Source organism: Oncorhynchus gorbuscha, linkage group LG05 (assembly GCF_021184085.1).
Source record: "Oncorhynchus gorbuscha isolate QuinsamMale2020 ecotype Even-year linkage group LG05, OgorEven_v1.0, whole genome shotgun sequence".
Lineage (NCBI taxonomy): Eukaryota > Metazoa > Chordata > Actinopteri > Salmoniformes > Salmonidae > Oncorhynchus > Oncorhynchus gorbuscha.
The window spans coordinates 32,383,972-32,403,093 of record NC_060177.1 but is presented as its reverse complement, the minus strand read 5'-3'; the positions used below and the strand labels follow the sequence as shown (position 1 = coordinate 32,403,093).

Genomic DNA, 19,122 nt, shown 5'->3' with positions numbered 1-19,122 from the left:
ACACCAACGTACATATATATCAGTGTCATACACAGATGGAGTGGCATGTGCTCATAGCACATTAGTTCACCGTCATACTACCACACTGAGCAGTTGCGTGTGAGTATCCTTGAGTCACACGCCGCCTTGGCACAAGTGGAAAAGGGAGACCATACGCTCACAGCTGTTCTACCTCCCCGTATAAATACGACCAGGGAGTCCGTTGTGGGACTTCGGGCTGATTATATACAGGATTTGATATCATCTCGATCAATGCAATGATGTGTCCCATGGTTCGAGGACATTTTGAATAATCAATCCGTCTGCGTTTGGCCGAACTATCATCGCATCACTGTCCCCCTCTTTTTGTCGACCTCTCCACGTTTCCACGCTCTTATCATCGTCCCAGAGTCACATACTCTTACATTACAGAAAACCAACCGTCCATTTGAGGATTTGATATTTTTTTATTATTATTACCAAACCTTTCCCACAATTACACCATAATCATTATATAATCCCACAAAGAAAGAGTCTGTTTAAGCAATGGCTTTTGTCAACGCCGGAACACTGAATCTATAATTGCATTACATTCAGCTCCTTCCACCCCCTATAGAAACATAATATATCAAACCATCTCGGTGCGAACATTTAGGAGCATGAACGGTCGGCCAGTGCATCTCTGTCCTACCGCAAAAGTTATGCCAAAAAAAGTTTAGAGTCCTCGACGAAGAATACAGGTCTTTAAATCATTTCCCCACGTTACTTGGAACCGTTGAGTGAGCGCGTTTAATATTGGACTTTTCTCTTTCCGTTTGAGTAAGGTACGAAGTGCCCTTGTTCAACAGCTCGCTTGTTTTAAATATCATATTTACTAATAAATATGCTTAATTCCTAGCCCATGGCTTCAGAATGCGCTCCCGTGCATGGTGCTAGAATAAACCCGGTTCGTCAGGGCACCTGAAAAAAAAAAGCCTCCCTCAGGACTAGTTTGCGTTTGTATGCATGCGATTGGCAACATAACTGGCTTATTTACATTAAATACGCCACAAGGTTACAGTGAGATGAACGTCATTTTATCACTGATTACTTCTCTTAAGCACTAGAGCTGTGACTGATGCTGAGGACGCGCAGACTACACCGATTTACCCTGGAGTTTTTTTTGGGGGAAGAGAAATACTTTAAATAGTTAACTGAAAAGGTAAGGACGTGTACTTTTACTACATTATATGTTTTCAGTTGTTATGTGTTCACCGCATGGTCCCGGACTACATGTATCAAAGCCAATTATACACGGTGTCAACGTAACAAGACTGACAATGTGAATGGGTTCTGAGGAGAATAGACATATTTTAATAAGAGTGTTTACGGGAGCTCAAGGTCAGAAACAAGCTGCGAGGTTGGGAATCCTTTCTCTTTTTTTACCGTAACACGGGGGAAATGTAGCCTACGATTAGAGTATTATTATTTACGGTGTTATTTTATCTTGGGTTACGCTCTTAGCTCCACCAATGCCGCAAGACCTAAATCTATTTGCTGTGAATAACGCGGCGGACGACAATGGACTGCTTTTTTTAACGGTACAATGCATTTCACCTACCAGATAGGGAGAGTCCAAGCTGAAATATGGAAATGTGTTGTGATGCTGAGTAATTAGTATCAATGAACACGTTTGGCATGGGAAAAAAACTGACCGAATGAAATAAAACGCTATTTTTTTTACTCAGGATACGTGCGGAACAGTTAGAGAGAGAATTCTGTATTGGACAATCGTAACAGGTCCGAAGCGCACTTTTCCCCCTTCAGCGAAAGAAAATGATCCGGTCAATCATATGGACATGCCTCATTATTCAATGAACACAATCTCTCACCAAGGCATCGTTTACAGACAGGAGTTTCTTCGCGCTACTCCAAATTTAAAGGTAAGAAGTGTGAAGCTTACGCATGGGTTTAGGGGGTTTGGAATGGTAACCCGAAGGCGTTTCGCTTATGAAAGTCAGTCTAAACAATTGCTATTTTCTATTGTATCATCTCAGTGGGGCCTGTTTCTCTACGTGATTAAAAAATACAGTATAATTAAATATCCATAGCGGTGACGTTAGCATGCGGGGTTGTCAGGGGGGAAACGTGTAGTCTACATAATGAATGCATAGGAAGACATTGTACAGCGACTCAGAACCTACTCTTATCTCTTTTATATTTCAATGATTTCATAATAGTCACATATAAAAGTTGTATATTCCAGACGTTTAAGATAGACAAGGGAGTGTGCATTAACGTATTGGACACATGACATGCATAACACAGGCAGATATTTGCGACCCACTTTTAAGGAAGTATAAACTGCCCCCCCCCCATCCAATCTGCTTCGAAAACTTTCTCATCACATCCCTAGGGGTTTTGCTTAGAGTTTCAGCTAACCTGAGTGCAGATTGTTGGAGAAATAGGATCAAAGTTATCCGCTGCCTGCCATGTGTCAAAACTTGTGAGATGGAAGAGCCGGTGAGACCTGCCATTTTGTGCTGTGATCGACCTCTTATGAATAGCAGCCATGCATTATGCTTTGCGGAACGTTATGATGGCATCAACAACTGAGGGCTAAATGTCATACACGCTTTAAAACCTTGTATGTAGACACAACACACATATTACTGGAGAAATTCAGGTTTGAACGACTGATTCAAAACGCAATTGCTTGGGGAAAGGTATCCAAATGGTAAAAGTTATAGCGATTCGGAAACGAATAGAATGGGCACCCATGACAAATAATTTCATGAAAATGACGTAGCCTAGCCAATAACTTAATCGGGGACGAGGTCGAGTCTAGCAAGTAGCGTATTTCATAGCTATATACATTCACGTTGCCTAATGTAAATGTTCCAAAATATAAATTATATATTTAAAGTGCATATAGACTGTTGGTGTGGGATTAGATGTTTTGTTCTTGCGCTGTGAATCTCAAATTTGTCAGGATAAATATATTCCCATACAGTCTGATAACCCCAAAATGTTAAAAGTGCCTTAGTACGAGTCTATTATGTATCATTTCGTGGAAGAAAACACATGCTACCGTTGCAGGGGCACTACCAGTGCTTCAAACTCTCCCCGGTAGGACTAGTTTGCAGGTGTCCCTCATCCAACCGAGCAGCCTTTCACCTTGAGTAGAAGGGAGCGATCCTCCCATGTAAACACAGAAGAACCAGCTTTGAGATTAACCCAGCTCGAAGGCAGCAATTTAAAACAGTAGCCTAGGCTACAATGGCTGATAAAACAAACGACCCCCTTAAACATAACGTAAGCGTTACAAAACGTCCATCACATTGTTAGACTTTTTTTGTGTGTATCTTCCGCAAAGTTGAGTTTGCGAAAAAATGTTTATTCCTTAGATTCATTGTCAAAGGAAATGAACAAATAGGATGCACAGATGTACTGTCCGAGTTAGCCACTGTCATTGTTTAATGGTATTTGCCAGGCGGATATTATGTCTGTAATAGTGTCTGGGCGTGAACCTTTTTGTGTCAGTTCTTTTTATTTTCTTATTGAGATGAAATGGCGATGGACAACAGTCACACTGGAGGGCACTGAATTCCAGATCGGGGCCCTACAGTAGCCTCCATGCAATTACCGATAGTTAGGAGAATGACAATGAATCGTGAAAGGTGTTTTGAGGGAAGAGAAAGTGTGACTTTACTAACTGGCATGTAGTTGTAGCTCCTGTGTGTGTTGTCCTGGAGATACTTGACTGGTAGTTGACTGTCTGCTACAAAATGTGGGGGGAATATATTTTTATTATATTTTTATTATTATTATCATCATAATTAATTAAGCAAGAATTCAATGAATTGTATGACAAGCTATCACGTTTCACTTAGCTCAAACAATTGCTTTTACACATTCCACATTTTTGTCTTCTGTACACTCTATTGTGAATTTGGTGTTCTATTCCTAATCCCATTTTTAAACATGCCTCGTTCTCATATAAATCACATTCCTAAGCATCACCAGTCCTGTGTTTGATCTAGTTCGTCAACCTGTTTAGTGGTGCAGCATTGCACTGTATCCTATTGTACCTGTGTCTGTGTTCCGCGGGTGATGACAAGCCACGGTAATGCACGTCTTTCGGGGGAGAGAGAGAGAGGAGGATGAGAAGAGGGCATAGGCATGGGCATGGCATCAGTGCTCCTCTCCGGACCTGTCAGTCTGCAGCCAGTCAACTGTAGCCGGAGCAGGAGAGCAGTCAGAGACGTGATCAGACAGCCATCCCACTCTTAAATGATTCTCGGCTCCTTTAATTGGTCGAAATTTTCTTCCAGATGTACGGCAGTAGCCAGGGTCTCTCGTGGGACGGTATGGCAGGCGAGGCCTGGTGATTAGGTATTAATTGATATGTGCAGTGGAGCCCCCATCTCCTCTGGCTCCAAAGGCTAAGGCCTTTACCCCGGTGGCTGTGTTCTCCCTTCACCCCCCCCCCCCCAGTCTAGTTTGGCAGGCAGGAGGGGCTGTTTCAGGAGGGGGCTGGAAAGGAAGGCTGGGGGCATAACACATAACAAATAGGCGCAAGGCTGTGGTGAGCCTTGTAGTATGGTGACCTTGATTTAGAAGGTACACTTTGGAGAGATGGTCTTCTGTCAGATGTCATGAGCCCTGTTTGAGCTACAGAGACGAGCTGTTCACATGTCATGTTTGTGAAACTAGGTCCCGTTTTCGTCTGTAGGCTGTGGCTCTTAACAGTTCTCTTCTCATGTGTGTCGCATAGCATATATTTTAAAAGGCGCGCGTGTGTGTATGTGTGTGTGGATATGAGGGCGACAAGGATGTGAAAGTCCAACGTTTCGGCGGATAGTAATCGTAGGCGTCAGTGTGATCTAAGAATAAAGACTGGGCCGACAGATGAGGTGATGACGGATGAGCTTGACTCAATTGCCTCATGCCAGGGTGCCACCAGAAGGAGCGTCTGTCTGTCTGGGAAAGGGGGAATGAGGGAGAGGGAGAGCGAGAGCACACCGGAGAGAGGGAGTGAGGGGTTTGCAGTGCCAGAGCACAAACGAAGAGGTAGGCCTCTGGTTAAAAAGAAAGTTAGGCTGGTTAAAGTAGTAACACCAGCTTAAAGCACATACGTGATAGCTAGAATTTGTAGATATATTCACAGATATTTTCTCTTTCTCTCTCCCCCTCTCTCTCCCCCTCCCTGTCTTCCCAGGGGTTCTGGGATAGATCTATATGGATCGTGGACCTAAGTATCTAGATTGATGTTTACGCTCAATAATAGAATGTGTTAAGTTGGACTAGTTTGCCCATCCTTGGGAAAGATGAGCAGCTTGTGCTTTGGCCTCGGCCTTTGTCTAAGTGATCTATCTAATCACACACGTCCACAGTAGCCATTCATCTGTGATTTTTCAACCCAAAAAATGCAATATTAGAATACCTCCTGAAACGTCCCCTTTGCATACAGTACCCCAGTCAGCAGGCAGTTTTGCAACATTAAAGCCTATTTTTTATTTTTTTTAACGTTTATTAGCATTTAGATTTATAAATGTGCAGCACATTGTGTCAAGACTGTTTCCTTTTGATCTGCAAAGGAGCACAAAATTACAGCCATGTCATTTTTGTAGACAACAGCTTAACACAAACAGGCAACCACCCATCAATCACGTGTTCTGAAGCGTGCCATTGTGTTATTTAGCATTCTATCCGGCATGCCTTAAAGAGTGGTAAATGTCTGCAGTGCTGCTGGGGGTTGACTCCAGAACTGTGGAGTGGGGGGGCAGTTACCGAAGGAAATATGTAGTATGAGATCTCTCCAGCTCTATGCGGGCTACAATGATGTCTGTACTCTGACTTTGTAAAGGTCGTGACCTGCTGGTCGCTAGTTAGTGCATTTTGGGTCCATGTAGAGGGGACCCTGGTGAGCCGGCTTGTTCTAGAGAAGCAAGAGGACCCTGCACCTTTAATTATGATCAAGAGGTTTTCCTCCAAAGGACAGAGGCGTAGCGGTTATGTTGCCTCGTAAATCTGCCCCTGATGCCGTATATTGTGTTGAACTATTAATGTACACTATTATAATGCATATTCAGCTGCCTCTTCAGGACCTGATTTGCATAATTGGATCTTTAATGAAACTTGCCTTGTGGAGAAAAAAAGAAAAAAGAAAAGGGAAGAAAAAACACGATAGTCAAAACCCTGTGCATATTTGTTGGGAGAAGTTCTACTTGGATTTGAAAAGAAGGGGGGCTTTAAAAGAGAGTGACCTGCGCACCACACACATCAGTGTCGGTGCTACAAATAGGATGAGAAGTGCCTCTGAAAGCTGTACATTCCCAGCCAGGTCTCGCGGGTTATTACTACAATAGCCTGGGGGACTTTAGGTTCTATGTCTACACTCACTTCGTGTACTTGTTACACAGGGAAGATGGGTCTTTTGTAGAGGAGCTGCTCCGCTTGGCTGTCGGAATTCCTCTGTCGCAAATATTTTGACAATTCCTAATCAGGAGCAGTCAGATATTAGGAGTGCTGAGTGCCTTTGCTTTCTTGGGGCTGTGAGAGTTTCAAAGCCAGGCCTTTTTTTCTGTCCTCTTGCATATGCCTGAGAATCACTGTGTTTGACTGTTTCTGTGATCTTTTTAGTGTATTTGTTGATATGCATGAAACACTATATAAGAAATATAGTGAGAATGTTTTCAACATGTTTATATTCTGTGTGTGTGTGCGTGTGCGTGTGTGTGCGTGTGCGTGTGCGTGCGTGCCTTTACGGGACTTCTGCTGTGTTCTCCAACTTGTTTGTGGGTAAGAGGGTATTATGTTTAATTGGTTAATTAAACTCTAGAGTAATTTTTCCTGGACTTCAACAAGTTGAAGGTTATAAAAGCTACTGGTGCCGTTTTCAAATAAACGTGAGAGTCATATATAATGACATGTTATTTGTCCTGCGTTTGAAGGACCTATCGTTTAAAAGTGAATGAAAAAAAGCGAGCTGGATTTTTAACAGCACAGCAGAAGAGGAGCAATTTAGCAGCACTATAGCACAAGTGGTTTCTATCCATGAGGGGAAGAGTTGTGAATCAGCCACCAATGTTAAAAACGTATAACAACCAAATGGTGATGATGTATCATAGTGCGAGGGGCCCAAAACACTCCCTCTACTCCAGAGACATAAGAGTGGATTGTGTGTCAAAGCAGTTTACACGTTGCCATTAGAGCCATGCTAGGGAGAGAGAGAGAGAGTGAGAGAGGTGGAGGACAAAAAAATAGGCTCAAGTGTGTTAGCTAGCATTGAGCTGCCATCTACCCAGGGTGTGCAGAACCCCCCCCCCCCATCTCTTTATTACTCCCTCTCTTTCCTTCTCCATCTTTCTCTCTCTCTCTTCCTCCACTGCCAGTGTGGTCATGGGGAGTTTCAGGCTGGTGCAGTTTGTTCTCCCAGGTGGACCTGTATTGTATTAGACCCTCAGTACCCCCTCCCAGACCCCCCTCACATGTAATTCCTTGAGGAGATGCCTGGGCCTGAGTTGCTGTATTGCCCCCCCCCCCCCCCCCCCCCGGACCGAGCGCTCCCGCTGTTGAATCTCTCGGTAATGATGTCACAGCGATAGTGGAGGGGAGCAAATGTCTCCTGATTCCACCATTTAACGGCTGGCTGAATTGGGTGATAATGATAGCATTGGCGTCTCCAGGCTCGGAGACGGATCAGGCCCTGTGAATTAGTGGCTCCTAACCAGAGGGAGAGAGAGAGAGGGAGAGAGAGAGAGAGAGAGAGAGAGAGAGAGAGAGGGAGGGGAGAGAGAGAGAGAGGGAGGGGGAGAGAGAGAGAGGGAGGGAGGGAGAGAGAGAGAGGGAGGGAGGGAGGGAGGGAGGGAGGGAGGGAGGGAGGGAGGGAGGGAGGGAGGGAGGGAGGGAGGGAGGGAGGGAGGGAGGGGGAGGGAGGGAGGGAGGGAAGAGATGATCTGACAGTGAGGGCGAGAGAGAGAGAGACAGAGAGCGAGACAATGAGGAGGGGATGATGTACTTAGCTATGTCTCTGGACTGCTTTTGAAAAAGCTTCCTGGAGATTTCCGCGGCAGTGTTGATAAATGTGGCTTGATAAAAGTCAGTAAAATGTCGGCCTGTCTGCACACCTCTATTAGAGTAGGGGACATTTGTGATAATGGCCAGTTGGAGTCAAACAGAGAGGTATAATGTCAGCTCGCACAAAATATACTGTAACTCCCAATCAAACTTGTATTTCTAGTTGAAGGCCTGCTGTATTTCTGGTCTATCAATTCAAATCGTTGTCTTGGAATTAGCCGCTGATTTATCTGTTGCCCTCTATGGATGTGTATTTGAGGGGCATGTGGGAGTACGGTTGCAAGTTCGCTCTTTATTTGTGTACTGCACTTTATTAACACAGATTTATCCGATGCCATATATATCATCTGCCTTTTTATACCATTTAAAACTGAGCGCATTAGCCTGCTTTTTAAAAACACAAGTTTCCCCCTGAGATGCACTAATACCATATTACTGTTTTCCATGGATGCTAAAGTAAATATGTAGGCCTAAAGGCAAATTAAGATTCCCAGCTTTGAACACATGCTCTTTTGTGAAGGCCGGCACTCACTGACCACATCTTCAGGTCAACAGTGTCAGAAGAGGGAGCAGGGCAGCTTGTTTTTTTTTTGTTTGCACAAATATTGAATATACGTTTATTTGTATATTTATGACATGCTCTGCTTGTCCAAAAGCTGGGAGGTACTCGCTCCACCCAACAAAAATGTGTGCTGCGAGTGTCACCAAAGAAGGGCTCTTTTAGAAGGCTCTGGGAACATCTCACATTCCACCAAGGAGGACTTTTATAAGAGACAAGGTATGTGGTCCTGTGACTGCTGGACTTAAAATTCACATCACACACACACACACACACACACACACACACACACACACACACACACACACACACACACACACACACACACACACACACACACACACACACACACACACACACACACACACACACACACACACACACACACACACACACACACACACACACACACACACACACACACACACACACACACACACACACACACACACACACACACACACACACACACACACACACACACACACACACACACACACACAATATCAGTAGTTCCCACCTGGTGTTTTAAAACAGGAGAACAGGCACTGTGTGGGGAGAGCTGTCAGTCCTGTGTGAACCACTTTAAAAACTGCAACTCAAGGTGTGAGCTAAATAGTATTTACTTTAGGGAATTTGTCTTTATTTATCTGCGTTATTACCGAGGTGAATTTTAAAGGGCTTTTGGAGAGAATTCCCCTGGCACGTAGCTTCTTTTTTTATTTATTTAGTCTTTTTTTTTTACCCCTTTTAAGTGTTAAGATGTGCTCGTACCCCTGCTGCAGCAAACCCTTAACAGATCTCCCGCAATTTCTGATGATTTTCATAAATCAGCAAAAGGAAAAAATTCCTCCCGTCTTTTTCTTTTCTTTATTTTTCTTCTTGATCATGAGGCGTTGTTTTCTCCTCTCATATCTCTGTTTCATCTCTTTGTTATGTCGTTCGCACCAATCGTTGTAATGGGGAGAAAGCTAAGTGGAAGTGCTGGGCCACAGTCTTGGATGCTTTCTCCTGTTTTAGTAAATAGGACGGTCAGTGTGGCTCAGGCAGGAGCCGTGTGGGCAACACTATCCACACTCCACTCAGAGGCCCATCCTCCACATGAGCTTGTGAGAAACAGAGCACTTTGAAGAAAATGACTCCATAAGAGAAACCAAGTTGTTTAGGAAGAAATGTGCATGTGTCTATGTCCATGGGAACAGAACACAGTGATAGACTCAGAGAGGGAGGGGGGGGTTCACCCGTGAGTTTAGTCATCCGTTCATCACCCGTGAGTTTAGTCATCCGTTCACTGTGTGCTTATAAAAACGGTGGCCAAGTGACCGTGGTTCCATAGTGTGTTGAAGCTCAGCTCACCCGGACCTGCTCTCTGCACAAGGGGCTCACACCGGACCCATCATGCCTCTCTGTGGTCAGGTGGTTTCAGACAATTCTTTGTGTTGTCTTTGTAGTGATCGGGTTGCACCCACAGACCTCCAATAGCCTGGTGTGAGGACCCATCCCAAGCTCCTGGAGTTCTTTACAGTTCTTCACACTGTATTCCCCATGTAGCCACCTCATCATCTAGCAGATTAAGCTAATGATGACCACACAGATGATGTACTTGTTAGAATGGTGAACTTTTGCCTGGTGTTGATAGTTTAGGCTTTTTATGTGGGGGGGGGCATCATTAGAGCAATGAAATATCGTCTCTGTTTAAATTTGCATGAAGATGGTTCTGTGACCAGTCATCGTTAGATCAACCAGGCACAGCCTAGGTTGAAGAGAAGATTCATGTGTTATTCCCCCAACCCCGCCGTCTTGGGAGGTCTCTGTTAAAACGCTAACTTCGGCGTACCCCCACCCCCCACCCCACCTCCCCCAGTGACGTTCTGGACCGATCCATTTCAGCGCCGTCGGAATGGGAACGTTTTCCGGAGATTTGGGTGGAGTTTATTCCTCTCTCTCTCACTTTCCTCTGATTGCTGTAGCCTCGGGGCTCTCCAGCACACACTAGATCCCTGTGATTATATTAATGGCCTCCCGCTCTGAGTCGGAGGCAAAGGACCCACAGGATAATGGGCGTCAGCGTGGAGCGGTGGGTAGGGAGATGGATCTCTGACCATCGGGTCGTAGGTTGAAAGGCTCAGGTGAAGGAAGCTGCTCTTGGTCCCCTTTGTGCGGGGTGCTTAGCGGGGAACGTGTTAGTGAGTGGATGCCCAGACTAGCTGGAGTATGGCAACATGAGAAACACATGTATGAAATCTGGATTGAACCGTAACAGTAGAATTACTATACTGTAGCTAGACGTTAGCTATCGTTTTCAGAGCTGGCTGATTATAAGCTCTTAGGTAATGTGGATCAGTGTTAGTCATTTTGCGTTTATGATAGCGACACAGTGGGATTTAATTTGGTCTGTGTTGGTTTCCAATTGTATTTATCTTTAGCAGACTGTATAAGGACAGAACCCAAAGGTTTGTACACACTGTATGAATGTGTGTATGTTTGTGTGATAGGCTGAAGCTTGTGCATGCTTTGTAGTTGTAGTACAATGCCCGAGGTACTTTGATATGGGTCATGTAGCTGTACCCCCCCCCCAGGCCCTGGATCGTATCCGGTGGGAGTCCCTCTCCTGCTGGGGAGCACATTTGATCCAGGCAAGGCCGGTGCTAGCATGGAGCCGAGAGGGGTCAGGCCCGTCCTCACTCTCTATTTCATCCATTTTCCCCGGCTGCAGGCGGCCCTTCTCTCCACGCTTTTGTTGTCAGAGGTAATCTGTGAAGGGATCTTAATTATGGAGGTTCGGCCTGTTTTTTTTTTTTTTTTCCTTACACGCTTTTAATCAAACAGCGTAGTTAGTTAGTAATGAGGATGAGGGAGGAACGGTGCGTCTGCTTCCCCATGCTGCTGGGTGTCGGGAGAGAGGAACAGGGAGCGTAAAGAGAGGAGCGTACCATTGTATTTATTATACCATCATACTGTGTTTATTTAGGACACGTCAACAATGCAACCCATTTTTTGATGGATTATCTTCCCCAACAGAATTGCCTCGTTTAATTCTCGAGAGATTTAGCTAATTTACACAAATAACCATTTAGAAGCCAGTCCAAGAGTCAGAAGACCCAAAATATTCCAGGACCTGAACCCAGTAAACATGACTTCAACCATACAACATCACCATTCGTGTTGCTGGACAAGCAATGAAATGACTGACTGATTTAATGAATCAAGGGCTAAATTGAAAAGACAAGAGGGAGGGGCAGGTGTGGTAGGATTGGGGGGGGGGGGTAGATGGGATCCATTACACATAAACACCCTTAGCATCGATGGGATGATCCAGAGGGATTAGATGGGGAAATCCTGACGGACGTTGAAAAGGTGACCACATGGAGGGAGGGCTGCATAATGAGCCCACTGGCAGATGCTCGACAGTGGAGAACCTCGCCGGCCCCCAAGGTCAAACGGGGAGTCACATCCAGGTCACAGGAGGTCAGAGGCCAGCAGCCTTAGTTAGAACACAGCGCACTGGAGGCTCAATGTTAACCGCTTAACAAAATCCCGGTTGACTGAAAGACTTCTATTGACGTCTCCCTGTGGTTTGGGTGCACGTTTTCTAAGGCTGTGTGTGTTTGTAGGAAACTAACATTTGTGTGAATTAACCTTTACGTGGATGTGACGAAGACAGTCTTTCGAGACTGTTACTGCTCTGAACCTATGGGATTTACGTAAGGAGTAGTTCCCCTCCTGGGGGACTTTGATGATCTAAACTCTAAACTGTGTATGGTGGTGTCTTGTTTGAGCCGCGACTTCGGCTTTCGGTGGAACCCTTGTGCGACCAGTACCAGAGTAGGACTTGAGGGATTAAGCAAGCTCTGGTTTCCAGAGTTAGGCCTGGCTAATTTAGACAGGGGTCACTGTGCCAGGGACTGGGGTTAAACGGTGTGACTGTGGAGGTCAACAGTAATTAGCTTCCATATGACCCACTGTGTGTGTGTGTGTGCGTGTTAGACAGAGAGAGAGAGAGAGAGAAGGGTGGAGGCAGTGTGTGTGTATGTTTGTCGAAGAGTTTAAGGAGTGTGTGTGTGTGAACAAAGGGACAATTGCAGATAGCATCACTACTCTGTAGCTCTCTCTCGTAATTGTGTGTCTCTTCAAGTGTTCCCAATGCACACCCTTCTATGGCCAGCTCACATCTTGTCCTTATATTATTAAAGGTGGCCTCCGTGCTTAAGGAAGACCGACAGATGGCCACTTTCATAAATCATGCTTATAAGATGATTCTAGAAATCACCAGCCACTATCTCGCTTTGGTTACAGTAGCTTACATCCTTACAGGCATGTTTATCATGATGTCGTTGCAGGGGTTAAAACCCGTCCCTACCCTCCGCATGTTAATGATTATTTCAGAGTTAAGACACTGATGACGACCTACAGTGAAATAGAACAACATGTTAGAAAATCGGGTGGCTAACTGTTAAAAAAATAAAAAATCAATCCTCACTTTGCTATCCTTGTATGTGTAAGCCTCCCTCTCTTACGGTAACGTGTGTACTTGTGCTTGGCTGAAAGTAGCTCGTAACAGGATGTTAAATATATAGCAGTAAGAGAGGGGGGGGATAAGGGGGGAGATTATGTCTGTGTGGTTGCACTATTTCTTGATGTATGCACCATGTCAGGCAGCCATTGTCTCCTGGGTAAAGAATGATAGTTCAAATACCTACCATCTCTCCCCTGGTGCTCCAAATGCTTGGCTTTGAAGTTTTTATAATCCATCTGTCATCTTCGAGCAGGGAGGGCACATGTTCTGTACTGCTCAATTACAGAATTTTCTTTTGCCAGCTACAATGAGACAGGAAGCAAATAATATGGGCGACCCAAAAGGGAGAGGAGTTGGAGAGGAATCGCTCGAAAATGCCGCATTCCTGGCGTTCTCACGCACTTGATTGTGTCCCTCTCTCTCATAACAGGAGAACAAAGCGTGTTTGTTGTGGGCGGAAAGTCTGAACCGCTTCCTACTGTTACAATTATGAAGAATTTGATTGAATGCTTATTGTTTCAAGGACAGCGATTTCGCCACTTTGAGAGAGTCAAACATTCACTATAGTCCACGTAAGAGCACTAACCTTACAGCTTATTAATCAAATTATATTTGATATTATGATGAATCTGCTACAGAAACAAAGGGTAATGTATGCAAGTGAGAAAATGTGCATTTTGATGACGCATGCATTGCACACAGAGTAGTATATATGTTGTCAGTTTGATGTACATTCTAATGAAGTTTTTTTTGCAGTGCATGGTGCTGAAATCATCTTTAATTGGAGAATGCTGTGATTCGGTGCTTTAAAGCTACACTGAGGAGCCTAGAACGTCCAATACCCTCGCTTCAACAGAAAAACAACAACAGCAGCAGTTGCAAATTAGACCTCCAAAACATTTCTTCTTCGGGAGAGAGAGGCATTTAATTATTTTAGCTTTAATACACAACACTGTTAGATCTCTCTGTCTTATTTCATATCTTCTCTGAAGAGCCCCAAAGAAGTCTCAAAGGAGATGAAAGATGGACAAAAAAATTGACATTTTACATTCTTTTGTTGCCTTTGAAACGTAAATATTTTGCCTGTAATTGTCTCATACTATGTTATGCATCTTCATTTATGGAGGAATAATACATTGGGCCTTTCTTCCTAAATAAAAGCAGCACCCATCTGCTTGTGGAGCCACTCCTGGTTGCCTGCTCCTCACAAAATAATACTCGTCCTAATGACTTCCACATATTTTGAAATCTCCCTTTTGAAATTGGTCTTGGCAGATTATTTGCAGGTACTTGAGATGCATCTGTTTGCAATTTTGTAATGTGGAAGACTTTAATGCAGCGCTCGGCGGGAGCCGAGGAGAGGGGCTATTTTAATCTCAGAGTAACGCCGGCTATCATTACAATTGCCTAGGCCCTACACTGCCTTGGTCCGTCTCACCCAAGCTGGGCGAAAAATAGGAGACATTGAAGGGGTCAAGGTCAAGATCTCTGTGGGTCAGGTTTAGGGTGCCCTTCCTTTAGTGAAGGCGCACTTGTCTGCCCTGATGACTGGTCAGACCCCTTGCAATGACACAGCCCCTCTCCAACGAGATGGGTCCTTTTTTTATAAAGGAAGTGATTAGGAAACCGAAGCTGAACTCATTGTGACTTCAGTCCTTATTATTTCTACCATGTGGCGGGCAGCTGACCGGCTTAAGACGTGTTTTTTCTTTTGTGTTCTCTTTTTTCCCCCTTCTCATTCAACTGTAATAACTTACCCTATTGTCCCACCCAGGATATCAGGACATAACCAAGGCTGCCAAACTGGGATTGTATAGGTGGTTACAATTACATTCATTAGATTTCATCAGGGGTGTTTATGCAGTCGGACGGTAAATGAAAAAAGACGACCTTTCAACTCCGTTCTTTGTTTTGTATTTTCTGTTCTTTTTGTTTTATTAGGAGCGAGGGGAGGGCGATGCCAGAGGAGGAATTATGTTGAAAGTGTATGCCTTGCAACTTTTTCCCTGTTGGAAATGTTTATTTGAACAGTAAGCTCATGATTTGAATATTTGTAATCCATGCTTAAATTTACAGGCCAGATGAACTTTTTGGCACAGAATGGCAACCATAAGTAGGATTTTCTGAAAAGCTTTACAAAATTTTAAGCCATTTGCATGGCTTATATAATTTAGAGGCACAAAAACGTGTTCTGTCTTATTACTTTATACCTTTAAAATGTTCCTTATTTGTCCACTCGATTTATATACATTTGCTACTTTACGTCCTATAGTAATGTGCATTTTAAAGCTCAGTTGGGTCATTGAACGAGTATATGAAGACTTCAAAAAATGCAGAGGCCCAGACGCTGGAGTGGTTTTCCTCCATGTTCAATTCAAATGAGTTTACTCCATATTGACGTCTAATGCTGAAAGGCCACCCATCTTGTAGGCTGGGCGGTCGCTGAGCCGAGCAAAAAGGAACGCTTTCTTAAATGATGCTAATCAGTCCGGAGGGGCCTGGCCTCCATCCTTCATCAGTTTTCTGTAATTCAGATGTGCTGAGAACCTGAAATTAAACGTGTCAGTGTGTGTGCATGTGTGCATGTGTGCATGTGTGTATGTGTGTATGTGTGTATGTGTGTATGTGTGTATGTGCTGCAGGGGTGTGGGGGGTTAAGGAGAACCAAATTAGTGGATGGGAGAAATAACTGAAGCCGTGGCTTTCTCTTGGGCTCCACGTTGGTGAATGTCAAGATGATTTAGCTTCTTTTCTATTTGCTGTCTGCCTGAAAAGTCCAGCCCTCCTAAGATTGCAGGGGTTTCTGCTAGCCATTTGATGAAGGTACACCTTTATTGAGTCAATCAGAGCCTATAGGCAAAGCGTCAGTATGTGTGTGTGTTCTTGTATGTGTGTGTGCAGACGCCAGTTGGGCGAACAGCTGAACCATGGCGCAGCCCCCTGCCCCTCGTAGGCCTTGGCAGTTAGCGGTGTGAAAAAGCCCACTCTTTGAGGGCATTATATAGATTAATGTGGTGTGCCTGGGGGCTTCCAGCGACACCTCACCAGGGAGGCCGTACGGCAGATCTGGGGGCTGACGGGCGTTAAGGGGGACCATGGAGGACTGGGGGGACTGGGGGGAGCAGAGCCCCGTCCTGGGGAAGGCAAACAGAGGCTTCTGGCCTGGGTATTGGGGGGATTGTGTGTGGCTTGTGTGACCTGCGATGGGCATCATCTGGCCCAGGCGGCTCGTTATAGGACCCTGCTCTCCTCAGCCAAGCAGCTCCACTGTCTGGACCTCTGTTTCAGCCAACTGAGACACTTCCTTTCACACACACACACACACACACACACACACACACACACACACACACACACACACACACACACACACACACACACACACACACACACACACACACACACACACACACACACACACACACACACACACACACACTGCACAGCACTGCACTGCACTGCACTGCACTGCTCCTACTTCCTGTACACACACACACAATTCTCCTACTCCACGCACAAACCCTCACACCCTACTCCACACGCACACACACACATTGACATAAGCATACATGCTAATACATTAATCAGTGCATACTTACAGAGAACAAAGGACTGCACTGTGTCACCTTATATTCATTGTAATAAACAGAAATATCCAATGTGAATGTTCTGGTATCAAATAGTCAACAATAGTTAGTCTGAACCATGTATCAGATTCACACACACACACACACACACACACACACACACACACACACACACACACACACACACACACACACACACACACACACACACACACACACACACACACACACACACACACACACACACACACACACACACACACACACACACACACACACACACACACACACACACACTGTATCCCTCTTAAGATCTGTATGTATAAAAGAAAGTAGAAAAGAACAACAGAGTACTAATCTTTCTAAGTTGGAATAAAATCTTGCCTACTTAAACAGCACATGAAGAACAACAACGGTCCCATTGTTGTCTCTCTGGTGATTGTTAATGTTTCCGAATCTCTGATTTCATAACTTCGCTTTCTATAGTGAAAATGTGGAGATTTATTATCAGGAGTTTACCACATTCCATTCAAGATTAGGCACATCTGGTAGTGTGTGTTTGATTTGGTTTATATCAAATTGTGTATACAGTATATACCTGGGACACATGGATATTTGTAGGTCTCTATATACCTCTCTATCCATGCATGCGTGTGTGTGTGTGTGTGTGTGTGTGTGTGTGTGTGTGTGTGTGTGTGTGTGTGTGTGTGTGTGTGTGTGTGTGTGTGTGTGTGTGTGTGTGTGTGTGTGTGTGTGTGTGTGTGTGTGTGTGTGTGTGTGTGTGTGTGTCTTTCTGTGCATGTGTGTGTCTTTCTGTGCATGTGTGTGTCTTTCTGTGCATGTGTGTGTCTGTGTGTGTGATTGTTCTAGCAGGAGCGCTCCTTAAATAACCTACTTTTGTCTGACAACAGCATTAGTTGTAGAGGTGCACATATGCAAAAAGCTATTTGGAAAGGCATCCTCGTTGCTGTCAGCTTTTATTATGCGGGAAGGTGTCATGTTTGTAACGAAGCTGAGTGCAGATGGCAGAGTGGAAGAAATGGATCACTAATTTTAACAATGATTAATGAACAGAGATGGAAAATGAATTACATTGGACTATTGGAGGCAAGGAATATTTGCAGTTAAAATGTTAACTTTGTCTGCCAGGCTGGTGTAGTATTGGGAAGGGGAATGAGTGTGTGTAGTGTGTGTGGTGTCTATAGTGTGTGTAAAATCAACACTTGTCTGCTCTTGACTGACATTCCCCTGCTTAAACACTGCATGTGCTATACACATTGTTTTCACCCCCATGTATTACGCTAGCATTAAAAGAACACAATGCGTAATAGAATAAACAGAGCAAAGGTTATCCTGTCTAAAAAAAATGCTGTAGTATTTCCTGCATACTCTGGTATCAAGCCACTGTGTACGTCTATACATTCTGGAGAACTAGTGAGGTAGGAGTCCTTCACCCCTTTCCCATGGGCCTTTTTGGCAGTTACCGTGTGGCCCAGATCTCACACCATCGTTGACCACACTGCCCACCGCCCTAGTACCAACTATTGGGTACGCCATGACTGTTGGGCTGACTCTTTCGAAGACAGGAGAGGTGAGATACTCAACTCAACCCCTCTCGAAGGAACATCTGAAAGACCCCAGAGTAGCAAAGTCTCATCCATGACAAACAGGATTCTGAGAGCAGGAGTTTTCTCTCTCTGTTCCTTTACTGTTTTTTTTCTCCTCCTCTACTTTTTTGTTGTTGCTCCCAGTCTTGCGTCTATCGGGGCTTGCAGGGTGGGCGGCTTGTGCGATCCTGCATAGTAGGTATATGTGAACTATTTTGAATTTAATTAAGCTCCTGATGGGAAATACTTAAAGGGGGAGAAAAAAAATGCAACAAGTTCTGGAAACAATGTGAGTGTGCGCAGAGGAGATCTCACGTTACCCAGGCATATGCTAAGCACTCAGAAAACATACACAATGCCTTTGGTGAACAAGGTAGGGAAAATGCTCCTGGGAGCCAATTTAGAATGTGACTTAAGGCAAGTGTGCCTTTGTGTGTGTGTGTGTGTGTGTGTGTGTGTGTGTGTGTGTGTGTGTGTGTGTGTGTGTGTGTGTGTGTGTGTGTGTGTGTGTGTGTGTGTGTGTGTGTGTGTGTGTGTGTGTGTGTGTGTGTGTCTTTTCCTATTGAAATAGTAGTGGGGATAAGAATTCTCCTTGCAGGCTCCTGGGGTGGCCTCCTTTGAGAACCACATCTGTGCCCCTCTGCCCCAGCTCCCCAGCCCCACTCACTCTGACTCGACGTGAGGCCTCAACCCAAACCCACTCACTGAGTTACGCTCTACTATAGAGGGAGAGCAGGGCGTGTAGTTCACCTGGCTCACGCCGACCTGATTATTTGCCTTGTGCGAAGCGGCAGGCCTTTAAAGTAGGATTGC

At 44.8% G+C, this 19,122-nt stretch overlaps 1 protein-coding gene across 4 annotated transcripts in view; it reads left to right on the top strand.

Annotated features, from left to right (window-relative positions):
* Positions 1-625: 625 nt before the first annotated feature.
* LOC124035841 (zinc finger protein 536-like) overlaps positions 626-19,122 on the top strand; it is a 206,448-nt gene continuing 187,951 nt past the window's right edge. For 2 of the 4 annotated variants that reach the window (XM_046349630.1, XM_046349627.1), the window contains exon 1: positions 626-1,180. The gene's annotated coding sequence lies outside the window, so the exon portion shown is untranslated. Of the gene's footprint in view, positions 1,181-1,284; positions 1,902-19,122 lie in introns of those variants that run through there. The other 2 variants (XM_046349631.1, XM_046349629.1) reach the window with 1 other exon arrangement.